The sequence below is a fragment of the Epinephelus moara genome, chromosome 22, assembly GCF_006386435.1.
Source record: "Epinephelus moara isolate mb chromosome 22, YSFRI_EMoa_1.0, whole genome shotgun sequence".
In the NCBI taxonomy this organism is placed as follows: Eukaryota; Metazoa; Chordata; class Actinopteri; order Perciformes; family Serranidae; genus Epinephelus; species Epinephelus moara.
Window position 1 is genome coordinate 2,646,743 of NC_065527.1, and position 25,795 is coordinate 2,672,537.

Below are 25,795 nucleotides of genomic sequence, written 5' to 3' on the forward strand. Positions count from 1 at the left end.
CCCCCTCCTCCCCCTCCTCTCCTCCCCCTCCTCCCCCCTCCTCTCCTCTGGCTCATGTACCTCTGCTTTAACCCCGCATGGATCTTATCTGGTTAAAGAGCAAAAAGAGGTGAACCACACAAGCCATGCGCCATGAATATTTCATCTGTGTTTGGATTACCATTTTCTCCAAAGATTCATTGTTCAATGTATAATACATGCAGCGTCGCACCTCGGCGCCTAGATCATAACCCCTGCCCCTCTAATCACAGGCCAAGCATGCCCTCACCTAGCCAGCCATGCCAGCACTGTGTGTGTGTGTGTGTGTGTGTGTGTGTGTCAATATGTGTGTGTCAGGAGGGTGCTCTCTGTGTAGGTGGATGCCAGTGTACAGTAAGTGCGTGTATGTTGACACTGTTCTTCTGTGAGCGCACGTTTCTGTGTGTGTGTGCAGGGAGCGCGGGGTTAGAGTGAGGCTAAGACCGGCTCATCTTTCACACACACTCCTCCACCCTCAGGCTGGATTAGATGATGAGGTGGGAGAGGGAGTGAGATTGGAAAGGAAAAATGTGTTGGTAGGAGGGAGAGAAGAGAGCGAGTAACAGATTAAGAGTGAAATTCAAGTCTTTTAGCTGCTGGGCTCGGATCCAGCTTTAAGTTGCGGCTGAAATCTTCTTTCAAATGATCTACCTCCGTTTGGATATACACTGTAGTGTGAGCGCCGTTTCGCCGGCCCACACCGTTTGGCTGGTCTGAACGCCTCGCTTTCCCTTCATCTCCTCCCATCTTTCTATCGCTAAATGAGCACTGAATAGAGAAGCGGGTGAGGCTGCATAGATTTGAATGGCTCACTCAGTGGGTGTTTGATGGGGAAAATGGGTGCACGAGTTATTCTGACCTAAACCGCCCGTATCTCTTCATAGCCATAGAAATGGGCTCTTTTAAATGTATAGTTTCTCCAAAATTACCATACAAGTAATTCAAAACAGTGAGGCTCAGACAGGCAGTGAATATATCAAGAGCGTTTGACCTGAGTGCATCTGAGAAATCTCAGCGCATTTACCTTGAGCGTGTGTGTGTGTGTGTGTGTGTGTGTGTGTGTGTGTACTTGTACATGCCTCATAGTGAGGACCAAAATAATATTTAAAAACAGAATGAGGACATTTTGGACGGTCCTCACTTCTCCAAAGGCCTATTTGAAGGTTAAGACCATACACGGTAAAAATAATGGTTTTGGGTTTTTGGATTCCCGTGTTGGAGCCTCGAGTTCGGCATTTCAGCTGTCGCCATTTTGTTTTTTTGGAGCAAGTTGTGACCATATTTGGGGCCGTCATGAAATTATGCGTAACTTTTGAACTAATTAAGCATTAACAGCAGAGTTATAAGAAAAATTCTTATGAATAAGGAAATTACAGTTTTTTGTACCAGGCTGTAAACATGTTTATTTCATTTGAAGTTGGGCATTTTAACATGGAGGTCTGTGGGGATTAACTGGCTTCGGGAGCCAGCCTCAAGTGGTCATTAGAGGAACTGCAGTTTTTGACACTTAAGTGTTGACTACATTTTGGTTAAGACTTGGTTATAGAGTACAGGTGAGAATTAGGTTTAGGGTAGAGTGAGGGTAAGGGTGACATTTATACTTGTGTGTCAGCTCTATGCAGACCCTACGCTGTTGTGAGCATTTATACTTGTGCGCTGTGTGTCTGTGTCACTCTGCAGTTACACCTCCAAAACACTGGTGGGCGGTGGGGTTTCTGTGAAGTAGGGGTGACCCCGAATAGTCGATGATTCAGTGATTCGATTCGGAGAAGTCTGATTCGACTGCCAGTCTCACCGTTGAATCGTCGCAAAATGTGGTCATGAAACAAGACCGTACCATTTTGACTATATGGGGGTGCTCACTGCTGCTGAACATCTTGATTTGACATAGAATGTATTTGTTTTCCAGTAATTCATGATATATAGCCTATTTTGATACAAACATCAGCCTAATTTCTGTTAATAAAAAACTGAAAATGAAGCGTGCGTTAAATCAGTAGGCATAATCATTACTACGCATGAATAAATCACCCAGTTGCTCGATCCAAATAAACTGAGGTGAGTGAGTGCGCTGCGGGACCATCAGAGCAGCATCGAGGCCTATGGTGATTTACGGTGGCGGAGCGCATAAACAAACACTTTGGAGGAGGTTTGTGCTCTCAAATCAAACTTTTTTTAAGGATTATTCGTTTACCTGAAGTGTCTTGAAACGAATTTCACCGCTGATTGTTTTCTCGATAGACTTTTTATTTTTTATTTATTTATTATCACTAGTCTGTCTGACCAGAGGGGACAACACGTATCCCCCCACGGGGATACGTGTTGTGCGAATGGGGCCGGGAGTGGGGATTTCAGCACCACGGACAGCACGGGTAAAAAGACTTGACAAGCATCTCCTTATGTTTGCTGCTAGCGAAATTACACATAATAAATGAAGACAGTGACATATTTTCAATAAAAAACAATGAGTTGAACGTTCATTTCAAGCTTTTGTAGTACAACGAATTTCAGAATTGTGCGAGTGCGGCCGGAGAGCGAGTGGCAGTGTTTGATGCAGGAAACTCGATATGGACTTGAAAATCAGTTTTGGAGTGAGGGTGGTTCGGAATGGAGGGCTGTCCCCGGCTGGGCAGCGCATCTGCGCTCATCTAGAGCATCATACCTTGATGAAGTGAAAGGAATAAAGATAAAGATAAAATGATAACCCTTTTACTTTTATTATTATTATCTTATTATGCCAACTGAAGAATTAAATTTGTTTATTTGGGTGTTTTAGCTCTTTTCTCTGGAGCGGAAACTGACGCTAATTAGCTCATTAATCAATGAGGGGGAAAACAACACGATTCGACAATTAGTCGGCTAAAGGAAAAATCTGTCAAATCAGATTCAACTATGAAAATTCTTAGTCGGGGACACCCCTACTATGAAGTGCTATAAAGTTTAGTTGATTTAAAACACACATTAAACACACATTAAACATGGCTTAATGGAGACAGTTTCAAACACCAGTACACAAATCAGCTTCACTATAACTCGCAGCATTCACAGACAAACACTTTTCTTTATCTGGACACATTNTTTGTTTCCACTGAGGGAAATGGTTTCAGCTTACAGAGACAGACAGGAGGTCTGCGTCACCGTGACATGGAGTTACATTTCTGGGGAGGTGCACGTCAGGCTACGGCGTAGGGTATGGCGTCAATTCAACGCAGAAGGCATTAGGCCTTCACTTTTGATGGTTAGGGTTAGGGAATGCATTATGTCAATGAGGGTCCTCACAAAGTCAGAAGTACAAGAATGTGTGTGTGTGTGTGTGTGTGTGTGTGTGTGTGTGTGTGTGTGTGTGTGTGTGTGTGCTTCCAAAAATGATGTCATCTTACTATCTCGCAGAGGCGTGAAGGCAGGCATCTGACAGATTTTGGCAAAAGCTCATCAAAGAGGAAATTATTCCCATTTATTCCATATCCAGGAATAATCAGAGTGCTAAGGTCACACACTCTCCCACACACAGACACACACACACACACACACACACACACACACACTCCTTGCACGACTGCACGTATTAGTCGTGCATATGGATTTAAATTCGTGTTTCATGTGTTTCTTGTGGCAGAAACAGAACTGGAGCCTCGGAGACGTCACATTTGGATTTATCAAGTTGCAAGTTCCGGTTTTTCACCGTCCACAATTAGCACAATTTATCTGTTATGTCAAAGAAAAAAAAGTGATTTAGGAAGAGAGAACTTTTGTCGCTTAACGCTCTCAGAACCAAAGTGTTTACCTTTTTACTCATCAGATTCTGATGAAGGCTCCGCCAGATGAAAGTTGGTGTCTTGTTTTACTTTGAATTAGACTCCCTCTTTGAACGGCTCCTTGTTTGTTTGTGATGGCGAAAAAGCTCGCAGCATTTGTAATCAAACCCCTCGGGGCCGCCTGTCTCACTTTGGCTCTTCAAACTGCCGTGTGCATCTCATTGTGTTTCTGTTCTTTGTGCTCATCATGAAGAATCTCGAGCTGGGCTCTGACTGCTGTGTTCACCATCCTCTCAGTGTGTGCGGATAAAATGCACTTTTATTTTTTTAAACATGCGACATGCTGTGAGCTGTTGTTGTGCAGTTGAAACTAAGTCATAAAAGACAAGCAAACCACTCGGGAAATATCCATTTAAAGCTGTGGAAATCGTGATCCTCATGTGGCCTCGAGTACAGTTTCAAGTTTGTTGCAGTCATCTCAAATGTCAGCACGGCAAAATCAATTAAAAAAACGAGCCATATATGAAGGAGAACGTCCTTTATTTTGACTGTTCACACTGCAGAGAAAAGGGATTCTTATTTTTAACCACATCATACAAAGCTCATGTTTTGTAGTGCTGGCGATGGCAGTGAAGCAGCCATTAGATTCACAGTGACAGATTGCAGAGGCCAGTACCTCAATCTGCCAGCTCTCTTTCTTCTTCATCGTGTTCCTCTTCCTGTCGGACCCGAACGTTCCTGTGTTTCCTCTCCAGTTTTATTTGGACAGGCTCAGGATTCAGGTGTTTGCTCTTCCTTTTAGGTCCAAGCTGAAGAGCATGTGTCCTTGTTCTTGTTCTTTGATTTGCTTTTGGAGTGGAGGTCTCCCCACCTCTTCGCCCACAGTGTGGGAACTGGATCACCACGCCCAGCCAGACTGGGTCCAGCTTTGTTTTGGCTGCTGGTGGATGGTTTAAAACCTGATGGTTGTCTGTCACATGTGGGTCTGAACTCTTGGAAAAGATCTACTTTTACTGAAAGGTAAAGATTATGTAAGGGCAGCCATACATGCAGTCTTACCACGTGATGTTTAAGAATTGTCTGTCTCATAGGGATCGTGTTTCAGCCCGACATCACCAGATGCAAATGCACATGACTCCAGAACCTGTCAGTTCATTTTCGATTTCCAAGAGGTGTTTTCAACAAGTTATCTAGTGGTGGACTGAATATCTATACTCAAGTAGAAATATAAGTATCTCAGGGTCTTGTTCACAGAGTGAGAGTAGAGGCGTGAGGTGGATCGGCGGTTTGGTGCGGCGTCTGCAGTGATGCAGGTGCTGCATTGGACCGTCATGGTGAAGAGGGAGCTGAGCTGGAAGGCAAAGCTTTTGACATACTGGTCCGTCTTCGTCCCAACCCTCACCTATGGTCATGAGCTTTGGGTAGTGACTGAAAGAATGAGATTGTGGAAACAAGCGGTAGAAATGAGTTTCCACCATAAGGTGAGGTGAGGAGCGCGGACATCTGCAGGGAGCTCGGAGTAGAACTGCTGCGTCTTCACGTCGAAAGGGATCAGTTGAAATGGTTTGGGCATGTGATCAGGATCCTCCTGGCCTCCATCAGAATTTCCATGTGGGAAAAATCCAGGAAGTAAAGCAAACGTTGAAGAAGAGTACACTTGCAAGATAAATGTGACACTTTCTAATGTCACAATGGAGGGACAACTACGCAGGTTGATTTTAGCGCTGCTCATCGTGGACTATATTGCTGTCATTGTTCATTTTAGTCAAACCATACAGTTTGAAAACGAGGCGCGGCTCCAACTAGAAAACAATGTTTTGATGCATTGGATGTGCTGAATGTGCATATTAAGGCAGTACAGGAGGAGGTGCACATTAATAATCCTCCAGGACTGTAACATGCTCATGTTTAACCCAAACAATGTGTCATGTGACTGCAGTTGCTTCACATCCAGGTCGGAACACCTTCTCACCACAAACCAACCGCACCAGAGTTCCTTTGGAACCGGACTGAGACCACCTCTTCAAGAAGGTCTCAGTCCGGTTGTTTTGGTGTGTTCACACCTGCACAAAGGAACTGCACTGAGGGGGCAAACCAACGGGAGTATGAGTGAACTGATCCAAACAGGGCAGGTGTGAAAGCACCCTGAGACTCTACAGTGTATTTCCAGATTCAGCCACATCAAAGCTGAAGGCTCAAAACAAGAACTCTAAATGAAATACTATAATCTGTCGTTTAATGGTCTTGTTCTTAACCAATCCAAATGAATGTCTATGGGTCTTTTCTTAATGGGCTTTACTGTAAGCTTGTTCTAAACTCGGTGCAGTGCGGGAGCATCTATTCATAACTCAGGACTTAACACAGAAATCACTCCCCACTGCTCTCTGATATAAATCCGTTTGTATCATTAGACACATGGAAGGATTAGCTCCTAATTAGAATTTTATATACACACCTTCCTCTACAGCGCTCTGTTTGACATACTGAACAGTGTGCGCTGCATTACATTCATCATAATGTAAGCTTACCTCATAAAGTGATTTAGCTCTCTGATAATAGTTGTAATACACGTCCGCCTGCAATTACACACACACACACACACACACACACACACACACACACACACACAGACTCACACACACGCTCACAGCTCCCCACACTCAATACTTCACCCTGTCTGCCACGACTGGTGCGGTCCATCAATCAGAGTAAGCTGACAGCTATGGCTAATGCTCCCCTTTTATTTAACCGTGCTTCATAATTTACCATCAGATTACTGGGTTTAGATCATATGCAGCATATGTTGTGCTGTTTGTGGTGCTCTGTAATTGTGATGCACACTCAGAGTCACACAACACTGTCATTTTATGGCATTTACCAACAACACGTACACTACCTTTTGCATGTTTTGCATAAACGGTGTCAAGATGACACGCTGATCCATGAAAATGTGCTTTAAGGGATGTTATTATACATATATACATATATATATATATTTATAATTCTACAAACACAATATGTAGATTTACTCAATATCAATATAAGTGATTTGCCACAACATCTGTGCACAGACATGTTAACAACTTTGACAGTCACACTCCATAATTGGCAGGCCGGGGCATGCTTAGTTATTCAGCGATAATGAGAATCGCTTTCTCTCTCTGTGCCTCTCTCTGACAAACGCTCACACGCAGCCATATCCTGCAGATGTTCAACAGAAACAGTGATTTAAACCATCAGCTCTGCCCCGTCGCGCCAACTGGACGCGTGCCCGTCCTTCGGTAAGACTTGAGTAAACATCAGTGGAATCATCATCAGCAGAATGAGCGACTCGAGGGGAGAGCGCCGGGCAAGTTTAACTCCAGAGCTGTGAACTTTGATCGACCTCTCTGTGGGCTCGGATCTATCATCTTAACTGAGGCGATCCGGAGATGACAGCCCTGCTCATCCATCATGGGAACTGCTCAGCCCTGACACACATAAAAACCTGAAAGAGCAGAGTCGCACTCCATAGAACAGAAAAGTTTCGATTTGATAAGTCGAAGTTTTCGCAGCTCGTTCAGGACGTCCATCACACCTGTGCGACTTTGCTTTGACTTTCATAATCACCCAAAACATATATATGGAAATACGCTGTGGCGCCCTCTGTTCGGCTTCGCTTTACATTTTAATACGTCTCTCCATTCTAGCAGGTCTATTTCTTTGTCAAATCCCCTCTGTTCAGGCTGCTGTATCCCTCCATATAGAAAGGTTAAACACACCTAAGCAGAGGCAGTGTGACTGATGCCGGGGCTGTTTCTAAATGTTAATGACACCCTCCGGGCAGAACGCTGTACACCGCAGTATCCTACTGTAGAGTTATAGCGTGGCGGTTATGCTATAGTGGCTCCATCTGTGCACGCACACATCAGAGTGCGTGTGTGATAGGCGCAGACACACACACGCACACACACACACACACACACACACACACACACACACTAGGGACGGCCCACTGTACAGCTGGCACGCAGCCAGGAGTCCTTCCACTGAGTGGTCAGGGAGAGAAATCAATCAAACATGGCTTGTCAGGCCCCTGAATCCATTATGGCGGGGAGAGTGGTGAGGCTTGAGTAAACAGGGATGACAAGGAGAGACAATTAGCAAGAATTCAGGCTGTTGTTCGAGGCAAGCTTTGGGATTTGGTAGTCCTGCATGGCCTAGTTTGGCCCACCTCAGCTTAGCTCCGTCAACAGGCTCGACTCGCAGCTTTATTGTCGGTAATTCACTGGCCCTCAGTGTTTTATGCCCGCTCTCTTTACGGCCTTAGCAGGCCAAATCCATTTAAATAAACACCAGTGCTGCAGAATGATGGCCGAGGTGTTTAAAAGCACTGATGCAGGACCGGCACATACACCGCATCACAGCTGGGGCCATTACAGCGTTTCAGGCCAATATAGTGTACAAGTATTAGATCAGACACAGGGGATCTGACCGAGACTGAGAGCCTCTTTGAGTTTATATACCGTACAGTAGTGGTGTTCATGACTGCTATTGTATAGTGTGCGTTGATTACACCTGCGAACACGCCATAACACACTCATCTGTATGCAGAAGTTATTTGCTGAGAATCATTCTCCAACCTGCAAAAATTAGTCGCAAGATTTGCCGCACTCGCATCAGGAGAGGAACTGATTTAGAAACAACGTGCGGAGAGCTCTCTGTGCGAGTAAGTGCGCGGCCATTACTCATACGTAAACTCATTACATTGGTCTAATAGCTCTGTCTCGTGACTCTGCCGGTGCCTGCCTATATGGAAAGAACATTAGTGTGGCCTATGTATGGAACACAGTGCTGGAGTTCATTCATTCTTCTCTATGGTATGGATCAGACAGATAATTAACTGCAGAGACATGAAGTCATTGTTCAGTTAGAGATATGGGCCACTCTAATAAGAGCTCACACTGTGGAGCGGCGAGGAGAGAAAGGGATGAAATTATAGGGATGGGTCTGCTAATGTCTGCTGAATGACTCGCACTGTCTCTTTGCACCGCATGTCACATCCTATGGCCCCTATACGACACTCTTACTGCGTGCTGTGTTCATTTTTTAAGCTTCGTTCCACTCAGAAATGTGTTTTGCTCATTGGTCCTTCACTTGATGTCTGAGCTTCACTGTGCAGCGCGATGTATGAGCAGACTGTTTTCACATTCATCTGCTGAAGGAGGAAAGTTTCTCACCTTAAATCTCACTCTCACAGTTTGGAAGTCGTCGTGGCCCAGTGTGGAACTTTAACAAGTGTGACTGGGAAACCTGCAACCTCCATCTCATGTCTAAACCAATCAGTCAATCAAACTTTAGTTTATTATTATTTAATAGCACTTTTCATACAAACAGAATGCAACACAGACTGCTTCACATAATAAAATCAGTACCTCCTCTCAAACACACACACACACACACACACACACACACATAAAGCCAAGCATGTAATGGTAAAGGCTAAAATTATAACAGCACTCATAAAGAATGGGAACCAAGGAAACACTATCATAAGAAGGGAAACATCAGAGGAAGGATAGAAACTCAAAACAGACTCTTTCAGGGCCGACGTCACGATGACGTCAGTTTGTTAGCTGCCTCTCCCCCACAGGGCTGTAGGCTACACAAGAGTGTTAAAATGTGTTTGTCTTGTTGTGTTATTGGGAGCGAGAATAGAAGGAGTCATGGCTCAAAACCAGCCGCCACTGCCCGTCAACAAAAACAAAGACAACTATGGTTAAATGTGATAAGACCAAAGGACTGGACGGAGGCCATCATCAAAAATGCTCACATGTGCAGCGCACACTTCATATCAGGTTAGGGAAAAAGTATTTCCTGTTGTAGGGATGAATAAGGTTATGTGTATTAAGGGTTATCATGTCCACCTCATCAGAAACTGGGGAGGGATTAAGAGGAATATTGGATTTCTCTGGAACGCTAACTTTTTAGCACATTAGCTAACGTTAGCTTCCATAGCAAAACAAACAAGTGTGGTCCTCCTTTGTAAGATTGGCTTCCTGTGACATCATCCATCCACTGAGTGAGAGCATACGGGTCGGCCAGTCTGGTCCCGTTGGTCAGTGTTTACTTATTCAAGTAACACTGGCGGTCCCGGAGAGTGAGTGACCTGACATGGTGCGTTGGTAAATTCAGTCTGACGCTCTACACTAAAATGAGAGCCCTGTTGGTGGAAGAAACGGAGCGTTATATTTCTACATGAATGAACCAACGGTTAAGTTAATCACACATTCACTCCGCTCGGCGCTCTGCTGCTCCGTCTCCACAGACAGAGTGTCCAGAGTGCGCTCTGCCACTCTGAGAGTGCGCTGCTCTGGATAACCCAACGCTACATTCAGACAGCGCTCCCAATTTATCAACGCTCCAGTTTGTGTCAGAGTGCGCTCCCACACTCAGAATGAGTGTTTCTGAACGCACCACTCACATCATCTTCCTCCATCGTCTAAAACAAGATAACAGAACTTGCTAGCTAGCGCTAGCTAATGTCTGTGGAGAATTGTTTTGTCTCCAGCTAAGCCCCGCCCACCAAAAAAGGTCATAAAGTTCAATTAAAAGCCAGATTAAAAAGGTAGGTCTTAAGTTTGCTTTTAAAAACATCAACACTCTGTGCGGCCCTCAGGTCTTCAGGCAGCCTGTCCCACAGACGTGGACCGTAGTTATGAAACGATGCCTCAACGTGGGTTTTTGTTCTGATTACAAGGCCACGACCAGAAGCCCTGAGGGTTCATGCAATAAAAGCAAATCTGATAAACAGGCAGGACTGAGATCATTAAGAGCTTTATAAACCAATAAAAGGATCTTAAGATCAATTCTGAAGCCAATGCAGAGACTTTACTGGTGTAATGTGTGCTCTCTGTCTGGCCTTTGAGTTTTGAAATAACTGTAACTGAGTAATATTTTTCTGAGGAAGACCAGAAAGTAGAGTGTCACAGTGATCAATTCTGCAGGTGATAAAAGCATCAGTGTCTCTGTGTCGGCTCGGGAGAGAACCGGTCGCACTCTGGCAGTGTTGTTAAGATGATAAAATCCAGTTTTGGTTAAACTTCTAATATTTGGTTTAAAACTAAGATTTGAATCAAAGATAACTCCAAGGTTTTTCACCTGTTGACAGGTTTTAGTGTTGAGTTTCTCTCTCTGAGCTTCAGGACCAATAACTAAGACCTCTGTTTTGTCCTATCTGTTGTTTCTATCAGGTTTCTACCCATCTGTAAAGAAATGCACTTCCTGTCGTTGGACACTAGAGGCATCATCTGTGTGTTTACAGATCTGCAGACACCAGTCACATACGTAAGTGGAAACGAGGCGTTAGGGGAAATGTATCAGAGTAAAAGTGTACATTTTATTTTTGAGATGTAGTGGAGTAACAGTGGAAGCTGACAGAAATCTCAAGTAAAACTCAAGTAAAGTACAGATAGAAGTGAAGAGCACAATATTTCCCTCTGAAATGAAGTAAAAAAAAAAGTAGAAAGTGGCTTGAGAAGAAAATACTCAAGTAAATGTGTTTAGTTACATTCCACCACTGCACGCCCGCCTTGTGCTTGTGCACTTTTTTACATGGATGTTCCAGTTAGGGAGAAATATTTTTAGTGAAATGATTAAACTCGTTTGTAGAAGAAAAACATATCAGACACAATATGTTATTGAATACGTCTTATAACACGTCTGCATGGGGTCTTTTTTTGTTTGTCGGCTCTGTTACGCTCCATTTGGCGTCTTTAGATCCAAACGAGTCCACATATAGTAAACTCTATCTACATACACAATATTTGAATGTTTCTTTGTGGTATTATTGGGTTTGTTCTTATCTAAACATCATCCATCTGCTTTGTCTGCTGCTGTAAATGATGCTCAGTGTCTCAGAGCTGCACTTTAATGTGTCTTAAATCTCATCTGTTGTCTATGTGCTGGGAAAACAACACAATATGTCACAACTGATAAATGAAAGGATTATGGTTTAGATGTAAACAAAGAGATGCTGGGTGTGAAAGGGATGAGAACAGTGAGTAAAAATGAGACGGTTATAATCAGCTCTGCCTCATGTGGACATTCAGGTTTTTTAAAGCCGAGCGAGTTCCCCTCATAAAGTCAAATTTATGTCCGCAGCTCGGGTGTTGTCTGGGGCCCCCACAAAAGGCCAGCCTGTGCTCGGCCCGGCCCATAAATCCTAACTTTTCAATTTTTGAATGGACCTCTGTGCGGGGCCCCGGAGCCCCTGTCTGCAAGGCCCCAAATTACAGAACCTCCACGAGCGGTCCAGTAGGAAAACAACTGTGAGGTTTATCACGTAATTCCAAGAACTGCAGGGGAGCCTTCGCACTGCGGGGCCATGGAGGACACGCATCTGAGTTTATTTGGTATTTTAGTGTATTTGCTGAATATATGGCTGCAGATATATATATTTAAAAGGGTTGAAAATCCACAGCGATTGCATGTCTCAGAGTGCACGGCTGCTTCATTCGATCTGTCCCTGTGGGATAGCTCGCATGTGTGTGGGTCTCTGTGGAATAGCTAATGCATTGTATATATACATGTCTGTGTGTGTGTCTGTGTGCTAGAATATTTATCAAAGGACAACTGCGTGGACTAAAAGCATCAAATAAGCAAAGGCCGCATGCTTTTACACGCAAGCACTGTACTGTTCTTATATTGGTCCCATTGATTCCCGTCCTCTGCACCACGCTGGAGGCCAGCGCAGACAACAGAGACGGGGCCAAGTGGAAGATTATTCAGAATAACATATAGCGCTCTGTGGGTCCTGATAAAAGTGAGTGACAGCATCAGAACAAATGGTGATGAAATGCTTGCATCACAGCGAGCTGATAGCCGTCTCTATATTCGGTATCCTCTCTTCTTACATGTATGATTTATATGGACGCATGGAGGATTTCTTCAAAGCTCTCACATGTTTATGACTCCATAACATCTGACGCATTCCTGTTTACGCTCCCAAGCCACATTTGACATTTTCTGGATATGATGAATCATTAATGATGACCTCAATAGGCTTTCACATCTTTGGCCCACAGATCAATAAAGTGGTTAGGGGAGTAGGTCAGCGGCTCTCCAGAGGTGTCTGTCAGTGTTCGTGTGTTCGTGTGTGTGTGTGTGTCTTTGAGCATGCCTCCAAACAGTCACACCCAGCAAGCGACTGTAAAATGTTGGTGCTAATTGGCGGCCAAGCGCTGCCCCGTCTCCAGCGCGACGCTCCGGGGCTGGCAGAATTGCGGCTGGTTTTTCCAAGTTTTTTCCAAGCAGTCCCTGCCTGCGAGGCTGTGGGAGTTCCATCCATTATTGATCAGATCCAAGGATGAAAGCAGGAACACTCAGTGGGGACTGAGCATCTTTGGCCCCACACAGGAAAATAAAAAAAAACACAAAACCAGCCTTGACCACCGACTCTGTGTGAACAGAGACGAGGAAATATCTTTTTTATTTCACATCAGAGTCAGCCTGAGAACCAAACTGTCTGGAAAGTAAATAAGCCGAATTTATGTAAAAGGAACTCGAGGCGTCATGTGCTGTGAATCTTTACTCATCCCTAACATTTAGAAGCCGAATCCTCGCTGAGATTTTTTGTACCCAGATGATGACATTGTGTTACGCGCTGCTTTGCCAGCCTTGGCAGCCGCTCGGCTCGGTGCTGTTCAATGATTCAGCTGTGTAGAATTGACCTCCACCTCACCTTGGCAATCCTCCCCGACCAAATGGACGTTTGGCAGCCAGAACACACACTGGATATACAAGCATGTGTGTACGCCAGTGATAACACACACCGACTCGCAGAAACACACGGACACACACACACACACTCTGGGAAAGGTTACAATGATGCTTGAAACAAAGGGGCAGATGGTTGACAATGATACAGTGCCAGCGTTGGCAAGGTGGTTAAAATATGCATTTCTGTTTGTGTGTGCATGAATATGTTCCTATACGTCTCTGTGAGGCAGCTCTGCACGCCAAACATCAGTCTTAACTTCTCCCAACTGTGTGTTTTCATGATGCAGCTCTGTGTGTTTGTTTTGGCCTGTTGGTGTGTCTCTGCAGTCCCACAGCAAAGCAAAGCAAAGCAAAGCAAAGCGCTCTGCCAGAAGTTGCAGTAATATACTTTGAAATTTTATAATTAGCTATAAACTCAACAGTGCTGCTGTTGAATAATCATTTAAGGAAAGAAGGGCTCATTTGCACATTTGAAACATTTTTGGGGAAATGGAGAAAGCAAATAAAATTGGTGATATTCACTCTTCTATTTTTTTCCCATTGAGACATTTTTGGGATACAAACACTGAAGTTATCATCATTACAATTTAAATTTCTGGTGATATGGCAACGCTGGTGTTTGGTGTAATACCAGTGCCTGAACTGGACCAAAAAAGGTGCCAGTGCCCTCATTTAGCAGGTGCATGACATCATCATCGCATGTCTTGGATAGATTTATATTTATACGCCATCTCATCCTCACTGTGACCTCGTCACATGTCCACGTTTGGTCATGGACTTTCCACGTCCACATATGGCGTCCAAGGTACCCTGGGTGTGTTGGTTGTTGACGTTCTGGGACGCCGTGTCAACTTCAGCCTGTTACATGCATTGTCTGTTTTCAAAATACACTTCTGTTTTCACAGGAAATGTACAGTTTGCATACAGTCTCTTTCAAAATAAAAGCTCTACGTCAGTACAACACTGCAGATTGACTTTTTTTTCCCCTTCAACAACAAACACACGTGGTTGGCCTTAGAATGTTATGCGAACACTGCTCTCGGTGTTCATTGGACCCATCCACCACCGCTCCCGCCCGCCCCACTCGCAATTAGCCACCTTAACTCTCGTCCTTATCCCGCCGTGTTTCCCCCTGACGCCACCGGGTATCGTTAAACTATTCATTCATTCAAACATTTATTTTAGACTCGGGAAATCAATTGAGGGAGACCCTAATTTACAGTGATGCCGAGCATGAACAAAGACGTTAAAACAATCAATATCAAACAAGAACAATCATGCATATCAATTGAAACAGAAATGGAAGAATTCAAAACAACAAACAACAATAACAGTTAATGAGCTGAGAGTAAACATGCCAAGGTGTAGATGAACATTTAAAGCATGTACAGTCAATTAAAACAAGATCAGAAAAAAGGCACCTAAACGGCCAAATGGGTGGCAGAGTGTCCAAGATTATTCCAAAAGAACAGGGTTTGGCATTCATGCAGGAAGCAAACACTGGCCTCCTGGGTGAAAGTCGTCTGTTGTTGGACTAGTCCACCCTAATCGCACTTTCACCCTCTTAACCTACTTTGTTGTCTGGCAGCATTTCCCCCTGACACTGCCAGGCACTGTTACAGAATACGGGCGACCGGCCATGTATCATGCCGATGTGAAAGGACGGCTTTTATCAACGGTATCTGACACCAGAAGTCACTCAGTACGTTTACATGACATTAGAGAAAATCGATTTAAAGTTGTACTGTCTGACCAAGCGCCGGTATTCAACAACTTCGAACTGAGACCAGGTTGTCAAGATACAACTCCAGTGAAATGTGATCCCATCAGCTCTCTGTCAGAGAAAACTGATCTGAGTTCAGACTGTTTACTTACAGCACAGCTACACTCACAGATAACTGAGCCTCCTACCTGCCTGTCAAACACCATCAACCCACAAACCTTCTCCAGTCCGGACTGAGTGGAGTCCTGCGGGGTGAAGCTGTGAAGTCTGTGAGCGGAGCTAGCTGCTAACTGCAACTAACAAACTCCACAAATCCATTCAGCAGCTCCACCATCCACAGTCAGACACACACGGCTGATTATTTACTGCTGAATTACAGCTCACAACTCGCACCAACCCAAACATCCTGGTGCAGACTATTTACTGGAGTTTACCAGAGCTGAACAGCAGTTCTCGGCTTTCAACGTCCAACAGTCCGCCATGAACATTTCCGTTACGTCTCGTCACCAATGAAACATGGATTTCATCTTTTTAATGTTATCAAGATCTATTTTTAATTCGTCATGGTCTCATTTTCATCATGGAAAAAAGATTGTCGACAAAAAAATTTCTCATAGTTTTCGTCACCAAAATTATCACTGCATTTTAGGCACTGTGTTATACCTCAGGCCCCAGAATTCTGGGGGAGGCTAACACAGCAAACACGGAGACTGCTAAAAGTAACTCTGAATTACAGGCAATTGGAATCCAACACAGGAGTGGCGGACCCTGCCACTAAAAATGAAAACTACTGTGTAGAGAGTTAATTACTTAATGTAAATACAATGAATGTGTATAGAGGGATGCAGCGATTATGCTTGGAGTTTTGAGGTTTTTTTGTAATCCGACACAAAAGTTAGTTTTGCCCTGTTTCCACTGACAAAAAGCCAGTAACATTTTTCCATTGGAATTATTGCAGTGGTAATGAGGAACGAATGAGGAACTAATGAGTAGTTACTGAGGAACTAAGGTACACAAAATTAGAGTAGTTACTGAGGAAGTCTCTTTTAGCAACTTGAAAGCAACCACCTTTTTTAAGACATGTAAAAGCTACAAAATTAATGAGAGGAGTATTTACTGACGTATTTTTTGACGTAGAACAAAACATTAAAATATCTTGACCTTGTGTTACCACAGGCCTGTTTTTGGCATCTAACCAAAAACCCATTCAAGACGTGAAGATGAGGGCAGCAGAAGTGCAGAAATGCACTTAGGACTCAGTCCTCCATAGCGAAACGCAGAAAGGCCATAAATTGTATTGAAAATGGAATTTGGTTTCATGAAAACCTTCAGGATTATGGCTTTAAAGGAAGCCAGCCGCTCCTCCAGCTGACTTCTTTACATGGATGAGACCGTCCACTCCATGTCATCGCCATATTCAATGGCCATCCACTCTAATCCATCCTAGGTCGTTAGCTCTGTCTGCGAGGCTAATCATCATCTCCTCTGGCTCGAGTTAGCCAAAGAGAAGAGCATCACCAGAATGAGACAGTTAAATATTCATGTCCCACTGCGGTGTAATATCCTCCTCAATGATGTTTGAACCTTTTGACCCGAGGTAATCAGCAGTAATCACATGGTCACACCGAACAGTGATAAATTTGATCTTCAGACGGCTGAGTCTGATGAGCTTTTGACACCGCTGAGCGCCACGCACCAGCCAAAAGCTCAAACTCTGATCGCCACATCCAGCGCACACACACCGGCCACACGCGCTCAAAGGCAGTGTTCCTGGTGACAGACAGTTCATTTCACCCCCAGGCATGTAGGTATGACATCACTCGATTAATAATGGAGCAATTAATTATGACCTATTAGACTGATGAATTAGATTAGATAGAGAAGAGGGATGTAGCCATGTGATAATATTACACTAGGATACATTAATGACTTCTTGGGGAGCGAAATGGTGGAGGTGGTGGTGGGGGGGTTGGGGATAGAATTTATATGTGCCAGTTTGGAATGACATACAGTCAGCTATCTAATTATATCGGTGACAAATGGTGTTATTGATATGATAATGATTCCTTACCCCAACATGGTGATGTTCCACAGCTGTAATGTGATTACACTGAAACTGGTGGATCCATATTGTGAGACTTTGATGTGTCGCAGCGTGACAGCAGACACCATCTTAAATGAAAGTTTCATATTGATGACACACTTAGCCTCATGGAAACCACTGGTGCATTCAAGGTATCTTTGAAGCTGCCGTATGGAGGGTATTTAATGCTTAAAGACGTGATATGGCTTTTAAATATTTATGTAGTTGTGCCGGAAAACAATGCTGCTCCGTGAATGACCTCAGACGAAGTGATTAAGTAAGTTTTATGTATGTATGTGTAGGAGGAAAAATAAACTTGAGAATTTGACACATCAAGCAAAGTGTGAACGCATCCCACTGGCACGTTCTTTTTTCTTCATTACCTCATCAAGCTCTGAGTGAAGCTGCTGCATGTAAGGTCTTTAATAGATAAACACGTTATATGGCTTCAAATATGTATGCTGTTATTCTGCTGTGTGAAGACTAAAGAAACAAAGGATCCTGCACTGATAAACTCCAGTGAACAAAAAGCCCTGAGCTACGCTCCACTGACATCTAGTGTCAGATGTGGGAACTGAGATAACACACTGTGTCTGACCCTGTGCAGGTGTGTGTCTGTAAACCCCCCCTCCTCCAGACACACACACACACACACACGTTATCCACTTCCCCATACATCAGTGTAGTCTTATTGATCTGCTCGATATGACCTTGAATGATCAGACAAGTAGAAGCGCCGCGCTGGAATGAAACCCATCCATTCCCTCTGTCTGCTATCTGCCGCTGTAATGACTTGAGGGAAGACGGGGAGTTAAAGGAGCCCATTGAGATGGACCCCTGAACCAGTCAGCTCTGCAGCGGCCTTATGTCGTGGCCAGCCTCCCCTCCAGGCACAGTCTGTTCCGGGTAAGGGAAGAGAAGTGGGTCAGTCTGTCTGGGATGCCAGAGATGAGACGTGAGCTGGGTAATACTGTACATCGAATCATATAGATAGATAGACAGATAGAGCTCCATCCTGAGCAGGATTATGTAAGTGGATTTGTTCCCAGGATGGCCTCACATCTGAAAACGTTAATATAGTGTATTAAAATGATAATCAGTGGATGAATGATGAAATGTATCCTCTTGGGGCGAAAGATGAGGAGGAGCCACGCTTCAGGGTTTCATCCTGGAACATGCAGAATCTAACAGGATATGTAAAACATTTTCCCCTGCAGCTGAAACATGGCTGGAATTGTTAATGATGATTTTATCCTACTTTCAGATCACTTTGATGATGACTGAAATCAGTGTGATGTGTAAAAGGTGTCACAAATGATGTAAAGACATGGAGGGTGAAATGAGGGCCCAGGCCTGCTTTTAATTCAGGACAAGCCAGTCTCCATACAAAATGGTGGCATTGTGCATTTCTACAGATCATGGATACGCTGCATTTGTATATTATTTTGTAGTGGATACACTGAAACCTTCATAACAACCCTGGGGTGATGGTGTGGTTAGATAAGGCATAAAAAGCACAAAATCTGCTGGAAAAGCAGGGACGGGTCAGTAAAATAGCTGCTGGAAATACTGGAACGGGTAGCTAAAAAAGCTGCTGGAAATACAGCGCTGGGTTGCTGAAAATCCACTGGAAACACAGTGACTGGTCACGAAAATAGCCGCTGGAAATACAGCAACCAGTCGCTTAAAAATCTGCTGGAAACACGGTGACGGGTCGCTAAATAGCTGCTGGAAACACAGCGACTGGTCACTAAAATAGCCACTGGAAATACTGGGACGGGTCGCTAAAAAAGCCGCTGGAAGCACAGCAACAGGGTGCTAAAAAGCCGCTGGAAATACAGCGAACATACACTGGAAAGTCAGTAATAATTTTAACATTCTAATAAATTATAGCTAGTAATTCTACCTAAATGATAACTTTTGATTTATTTTGCTGATTTTTACTGCAGCAGCTCTGAATGTCAGAGACTTTAACTTGTAATGGAGTACCTCAGTAAAAACTCTATTATAGATATTCCACCGCCGACCACAGAAAACAAATCAATCAGAGCTCCAGTCAAAACATTTTTCAATAGAAGTAACTGTCTACGTCTCGCAAAAGTATGGACATATTGTGACAGCTTTATTTTTGCCTTATGTCTCCTCCAGACTTCCACTGTCTGGAAATCTAATTACAGCGTATACCACACATGCACTACTTTCAGTATTTTCAAAAACAGATTTTTCCCTCCTGACAAGCACAAGTGAGAAGCACAGAGCCCAAAATGAGGATGCATTTAAAAAGGCTTTTTGAGAAAAGGTTTTATAACCCATATTGAACAATAACGAGCGGTACGGTCATGCAGGCGCACATCCACACATCCACACAAACACCCACACACATGCACACACTCCTCTGCCTCTTCATCATAGGATGTGACACCTGACGGCCCATTAGTTCCCAAAGTGCTATTCTATTCTATGAATTCCTCTCCTTATAGAATATTTAGACTCTGTGTGTTCCCCTCCGCTTGTCAACATGGGGTGCATTATTCATGTTAATGTGCCATTATCTGACGCCCTGCGTGATGTAACGGAGCCATTCCCCGGCCCCGCACCCACAGACACATCCAGTGACCTTCTGAACTGTGCACTGCCATCACCCCGCCTGCAGCGCTGCAGCCGCTCCGCCTCATATAATATACAGAGGGAGAGGAAATTTGTGCTTTACACAGGCTTTATTGTGCAATTAAAATGTGTGCTTACTAAAAGCACAGTTACACTGAAGATAACAAAATAATATGAGGCTTTGATGCAGCTCTGGTGCATCCATAACTGTCCGCCTTCAATACCTGCTTTTAACAAAGAGATAGAGCGCAGCAGAGTGAGTTTAACCAGCTTTTAATTATACAATTATGAAGGTGTGCCTGTATTTGAGATAGGTTGATGTATCCTGACTGTATGCTTGAATTTAAGAGAGATATGACACAAGGGAGAAAAGAAAGGGGATTTGAGTTAGCAAGCCTTTAGTGCAATTAAAAGATAAGTCAGAGGCAGCATTTGAGATAGAACGACAGAATGATTTTGAGTTTTAATATGTCTTTTGTGAATCCATAAGGTATGCCTGGATTTAAGATACAGAGGAGAAAAGGAAAATAGGTAGGCTTTTAACACGCTGTGGAAATGTAAGCTTATTAAACATGTGTTTGAGATGGGAGAGAGAAGGAGACGGAGGCACTGAGTGAATTTAAAGAAGCAGTTTGACATTTTTGTTTTCTTGCCAGGAGTTAGATGGAAGATCAGTGATAAATATGTTGCTCTAACCAGCAACCACCTAGCTTAGCTTAGCTTAGCTTAGCTTAGCTTAGCTTAGAGTGCAGCCTGGCAACAGAGTGACCAGCGTCTACCATTGATCCAGCCCACTTTAGATGAAGTCATGCTCACCTCTGCATGATGAAATCAGACTGCCAGACATCAAGGCCCAGCGACTGTCTGCCAGCACAACAGCTATTTTTTAAAAACACAACATAAATGAGACTTAACACTGAGCTGTTTACTATGAGATGATGAACTTCACTCTCTTTATAAAAGCCATAATTACACGAATAAAGAATTATTTTAAACCAGCCTAGGACTCCACATCTATAAAGTGTCCTTCGTTATAAGTTATCTGGGAGAGGTGACATTATGGAGTGGTGCACAAATGTGTCAAAATGGACACCAAGGAGAGTTTTGCAGTGACGTTCCCTAAAGACTCCTGGAGGTTCTCCAGTGAGATAGGCCCTTTTATTCATTAGCATTTAGTCTGCTTTCATCTAAATATCAAAATGGTCTCCCTGCCTTTAGTGCTGATGATCATTTCAGCTGTGTGTCAACAACTAAGCATCAAACTTGTCATGCTCCGACACAGCCAGGCCAGCTGTTTACCTGTTTCCAGTCTTAAGGCTTTTGCACACTGAGTCCCTTTTTCTTTTGTCTGAAATTGTCACACGTCTAAAAATAAATATGACTTCAAGTTGTGTCGATCACAAGTCCAAAACTTTCCATTTTCTGCGCTTTTTACATCCGTCAGAGCCTTTAGAGACGTTTGAGGAACAGGGTGCACAGAATCATGTCTTAACTCAGACAGCTAATTTAACAGGTCAGTAATATTCAGGTGGATGATGATGAAGAAGAGGAGGGTGTGGACCGCACACAGAACGTGGAGGACAGCTCCGCCCCTTCATGTAGCCACGGCCAAATGAAAGACAGGGAGGGAGAGGTGACTGTCAGACAGGTAACTCCAGTGGAGAGAGGCAAAGGAGGAAATGTGTCTTTTCATTATGTCACATATTGTGAATTTTCACAACGAACAAAAGAACAAAACTCATCCGAATCAGTGTGAAAGGTTTCTGTGTATAATGACGGAGTAATATAACGCATCCAAAAAAAACCCAGACTCAGCGTGCAAAGGCCAGTGACTTCTCTACTGTACAGACATGAGAGTATATCGATCTTCTCACGTAACTTGGCAAAAATAACAGTTTTACGTTTCAAATGTAAAAGTGTTTTTCCCAAACAAAGTAAAAAGAAAGGCAGAAGGGTAACAAGGAACAGGAGGTGGACTGAAAACTTTGTCCATCAGTGTAGATGTCTCTAAATCTCTATTAGCACTCCACTGAACTGCCAACTTGTCATGAAGTGTCTTCCAGTGCATGCTGGGATAGCGGCCACCATCCCACCACCCTGACAAGGATTAGACAGATGGAGAAAATAAAAAGACTGAAACTGTCTCCTCAGTCATCAAACCTAAATATTGTGGCTTTGGAAAATGCTTCACTCGTTCTTTCTGACGAGCCAATAAATGAAAGGCTTTTCGCTGCTAATTAACATGATGGCTCGGATGTTCCACCATATTGACAGTGGCTTTATGGGCTGGTGTGGGCTGATGCACAGGTTATTTTTAAGATACCAGACAAGCACAATGCATAATTTATCACACTAAAGGATAACCCTCCCGAGCTGGTGAATAAAGGAAGTAATAAGGGCAGCAAGGCGTGCAGCTGAAATGACTGATAATGCTTTACAACAGCTTCTAAATAGAGTAGATGAAAAAAAAAAATCCTGTTTGCACATCATCTTAAAGGGAAGTGTAATTATCTAACAGCCAATCAACACCTAGCTCTCACTTCCTGTGTCTGACCTTGCTGGACTCGTAACCATGGAAATTCTGTTCGCTCTGTGATAGAGCACAGCTTGGTCATACAAAAACCTGTGTGTGTGTGTGTGTGTGTGTGTGTGTGTGTGTGTGTGTGTGTGTGTAGGTGAATGACAAACAAGACCAGTTTTCCATGTCTTTCTTTCAGAAGGGCACCTTGGAAACAGTCTTATCCTGCCTTTTATGGCTCACCATACTGTGTCCAAATAACAAATATGCAGGGATGATGAACCACCACCCCCGTGCACACACACAGGCACTCACACACACACTTATTCTGCCTGGTAGCAAATGTTCTTTCAAACACAGATCGGATAAATATGTGAAAATGACAGTATTTGTTTTCTTTTCATTTGGGATCTGTTGTGACAGTCTGCATAAATAATGCATCTTCAGGAAACACTGAAATATTTACAGAACACATATTGGTGCATATCTGACTGTGTGTGTGTGTGTGTGTGTGTGTGTGTGAGGTTGTTTCTTTTAACATTATTTCAGAGACGGACCGTGCCTTGAAGCGAGCCTGCCTTTAATGAGAGGTACCGCTTACAGAGGCAGAAACGCTTCTTTAGTTTGCGTTCCCGGAGGCATTATCAGCCACTGACAGCTGCTGAATGCAGCACTCAATTTAAGGAGACTATCCTGTCAGATTGGCATTTGATGGACAGTTTAGAGACTCCGGAGTTGTACAAAAACTTACCTTACCTTACAATATTTACCTCGTTGTTGGTGAAGAGTTGAAAGGACTCAACCGTGAAAATGAAGGTCTACTGCACGGAGATAAAACGCCTCTGCATTTATTTTCTCCTGTGCTGAATTTAGACATTGAGAAGTTTATAAATGAATTCTCAGTCTGATTGATGTGGCCTTCATTATACTTTTAGACAAAAACTTAGCTTCAAAATGAGAAACCATTATAGTATTTCTGTAATAGTCCCAGAGGATGTTGTGCTCACTTCATAATACTCAACACTAAGGATGTGGAATAAAAGGAGCCATCCTAATTGATAAAACATACACATTCCAATACAACAATAGAAAAAGTTAAGGTAGGAAGAGTGTTTGTTGAAGGAAACAAAAAATGTATCAAACTAAATGAGTCCCAAGACTGAACCCTGTGGGGCCCCACATAAGGGTTGCTAATGATGATTCAGAGATGTTGACTTAAGCAGGATTTATACTTCTGCGATGAATCAACACCGTACCTACGGCGTAGGCTCTGCGTCGATGTAGAGCCTACGCCGTACTCGACACTGTAGCCTGACATGCACCTCCCCAGAAATGTACCTACACATCACAGTGACGCAGACCTCCTGTCTGTCTCTGTAAGCTGAAACCATTTCCCTCAGTGGAAACAAAGCTTTGATTTACTTTAATTTCACAGATAAGAAACAATAAANTATAGCGAAGCTGATTTGTGTTTGAAACTGTCTCTATTAAGCCATGTTTAATGTGTGTTTAATGTCTGAATCAAAGATCACGCCAAGACTTGTCAGCTCAGATTTAATCCATGGAGTTAAATTCTCCAGATTATTAAGCAGCATTTCTCTTTTTGTTTTAGGGCAGACAGGCAGGATTTCATTTTTGTCTTTGTTTAACTTTAAAAAATTATTGCTCATCCATTTTGTTTGTAAAATCGGTGGAGTGGTCTTTAACAGTCATCACTTTTCTTTAAAGGCTTTCCAAACAAAAAAAAAAAAAAATTGGGGTGTGGCTGCAGTGATTTGCTCCCGTCAAACGACAGTGAGGTCAGCCACTAATGTTTGGCTGCGTGGATCGCAACTTATCCAAAGGTGTCAGAGGGTGTTGAAGTCAGTGTCAAATTTTTTCCACCAAACCCAGACACCAGTTTCTTTGTGGCCATCCACACGGGGTCATTGTCATGTTGAAACAGGTTAACAGGTGGGCAGTTTGGGGAAGAGTGGTGTGGCTTGTTACTTAGAGGGAGTTTGCAGAACACAAGGGTTCAAGATGAGGTCACTGAAGAAAAGTTTGAACCAATTTAAAAGCACCTGTGGCCAAACACCAAAACCCCTTTAGACTAAACAAACTTCAAAGGGATAATATCTAGACAGGTGCAGAATGTGCCAGGGGGGGAAAGTTTCAGACGGCTCATCCCAGCTGAATAACTGACAACAGAGACAGACACTATAAGAAGGGTTATAAATATATAGGCAGCTTTAATCTGGCTTTTATATGATGCTGCTAAATACTCCTTTAGGCAGGAGGTGACTCCTTGGTACCCACTGATGAGCTGAGGGGCTTTAATCTCCTGTGGTATATTGACATACATCTTATTTTCCTATAGTATTTTAAAGTGTTGCTGTGAGTGTTATATTGTGTGATGGACAAAAATGGTGAACTGAGGAATAAAGTGACTCAATCTGGACCAACTTGTATTTTTAATATATAAATTATCTGGTTACTGATTTGCTGGTGTGGATGTTTCCAGGATCGTCCAGTCAATCTGTGGTTTGACCCAAGGAAAATAGCAATAGTTATCTTTTTAGGTTTTTAGTGATCTCTTGGGACGTCTAAATATCATATTAAAAGTATACCATTATATACTTAGTGGATCAAGGTCAGGACTCAAAATGTGGGGCCATTATGTCACAGCATCCACAAAGAAGCGCACATTTCTGCTTCTGAACATATTTTTTATATAATGTATGTCTAAACATTAGTTTTCTAGGATGTTCTTTCACATATAATCATCAGATATATTACAACCATCTGCTCTGAATGTGTATGTGCAATTAGGGGGGGAAACCCTTACCCCAAAATGACCTTTGTTTAGAAGTCAACAGTAAAGAAGTACGTTCTAAAAAAGAATCCACTGGTGCAACTTTGTGGTTTGTTCATCTAAATCATCAACGTGTCTCTTAGACCCCATCCCAACTAGGCTACTTAAGGAGGTCTTACCTTTAGTTAACACTCATATATTAGATATGATCAATATATCCTTATTGGCATTGTAAAGAATATATCATTGCTCTGGCCTCTGACAAATCTTGATCAAATGTTACTCCGAGGTTTCTTACGGTAGTGTAAGAAACCTCGGAGTAACATTTGATCAAGATTTGTTTTTTAATTCTCATTTAAAACAAACCTCACGGACTGCATTTTTTCATCTGCGTAATATTGCGAAAATTAGGCCTATCCTGACCCGAAAAGATGCAGAAAAATTGGTCCACGCTTTTGTTACCTCTAGGCTGGATTACTGTAACTCGCTATTATCAGGTAGCTCTAGTAAGTCCTTAAAAACTCTCCAGCTCATTCAG

At 43.2% G+C, this 25,795-nt stretch overlaps 1 protein-coding gene and 1 long non-coding RNA gene across 3 annotated transcripts in view; both read left to right on the top strand.

Annotated features, from left to right (window-relative positions):
• The window catches only part of LOC126384516 (uncharacterized), a 632,363-nt gene that overhangs the window by 392,659 nt on the left and 213,909 nt on the right, over positions 1-25,795 (top strand). The window lies entirely within an intron of this gene.
• nrsn1l (neurensin 1-like) overlaps positions 1-25,795 on the top strand; it is a 113,881-nt gene that overhangs the window by 74,760 nt on the left and 13,326 nt on the right. The window contains exon 4 of the mRNA XM_050035583.1: positions 11,006-11,099. The gene's annotated coding sequence lies outside the window, so the exon portion shown is untranslated. The remainder of the gene's footprint in view (positions 1-11,005; positions 11,100-25,795) is intronic.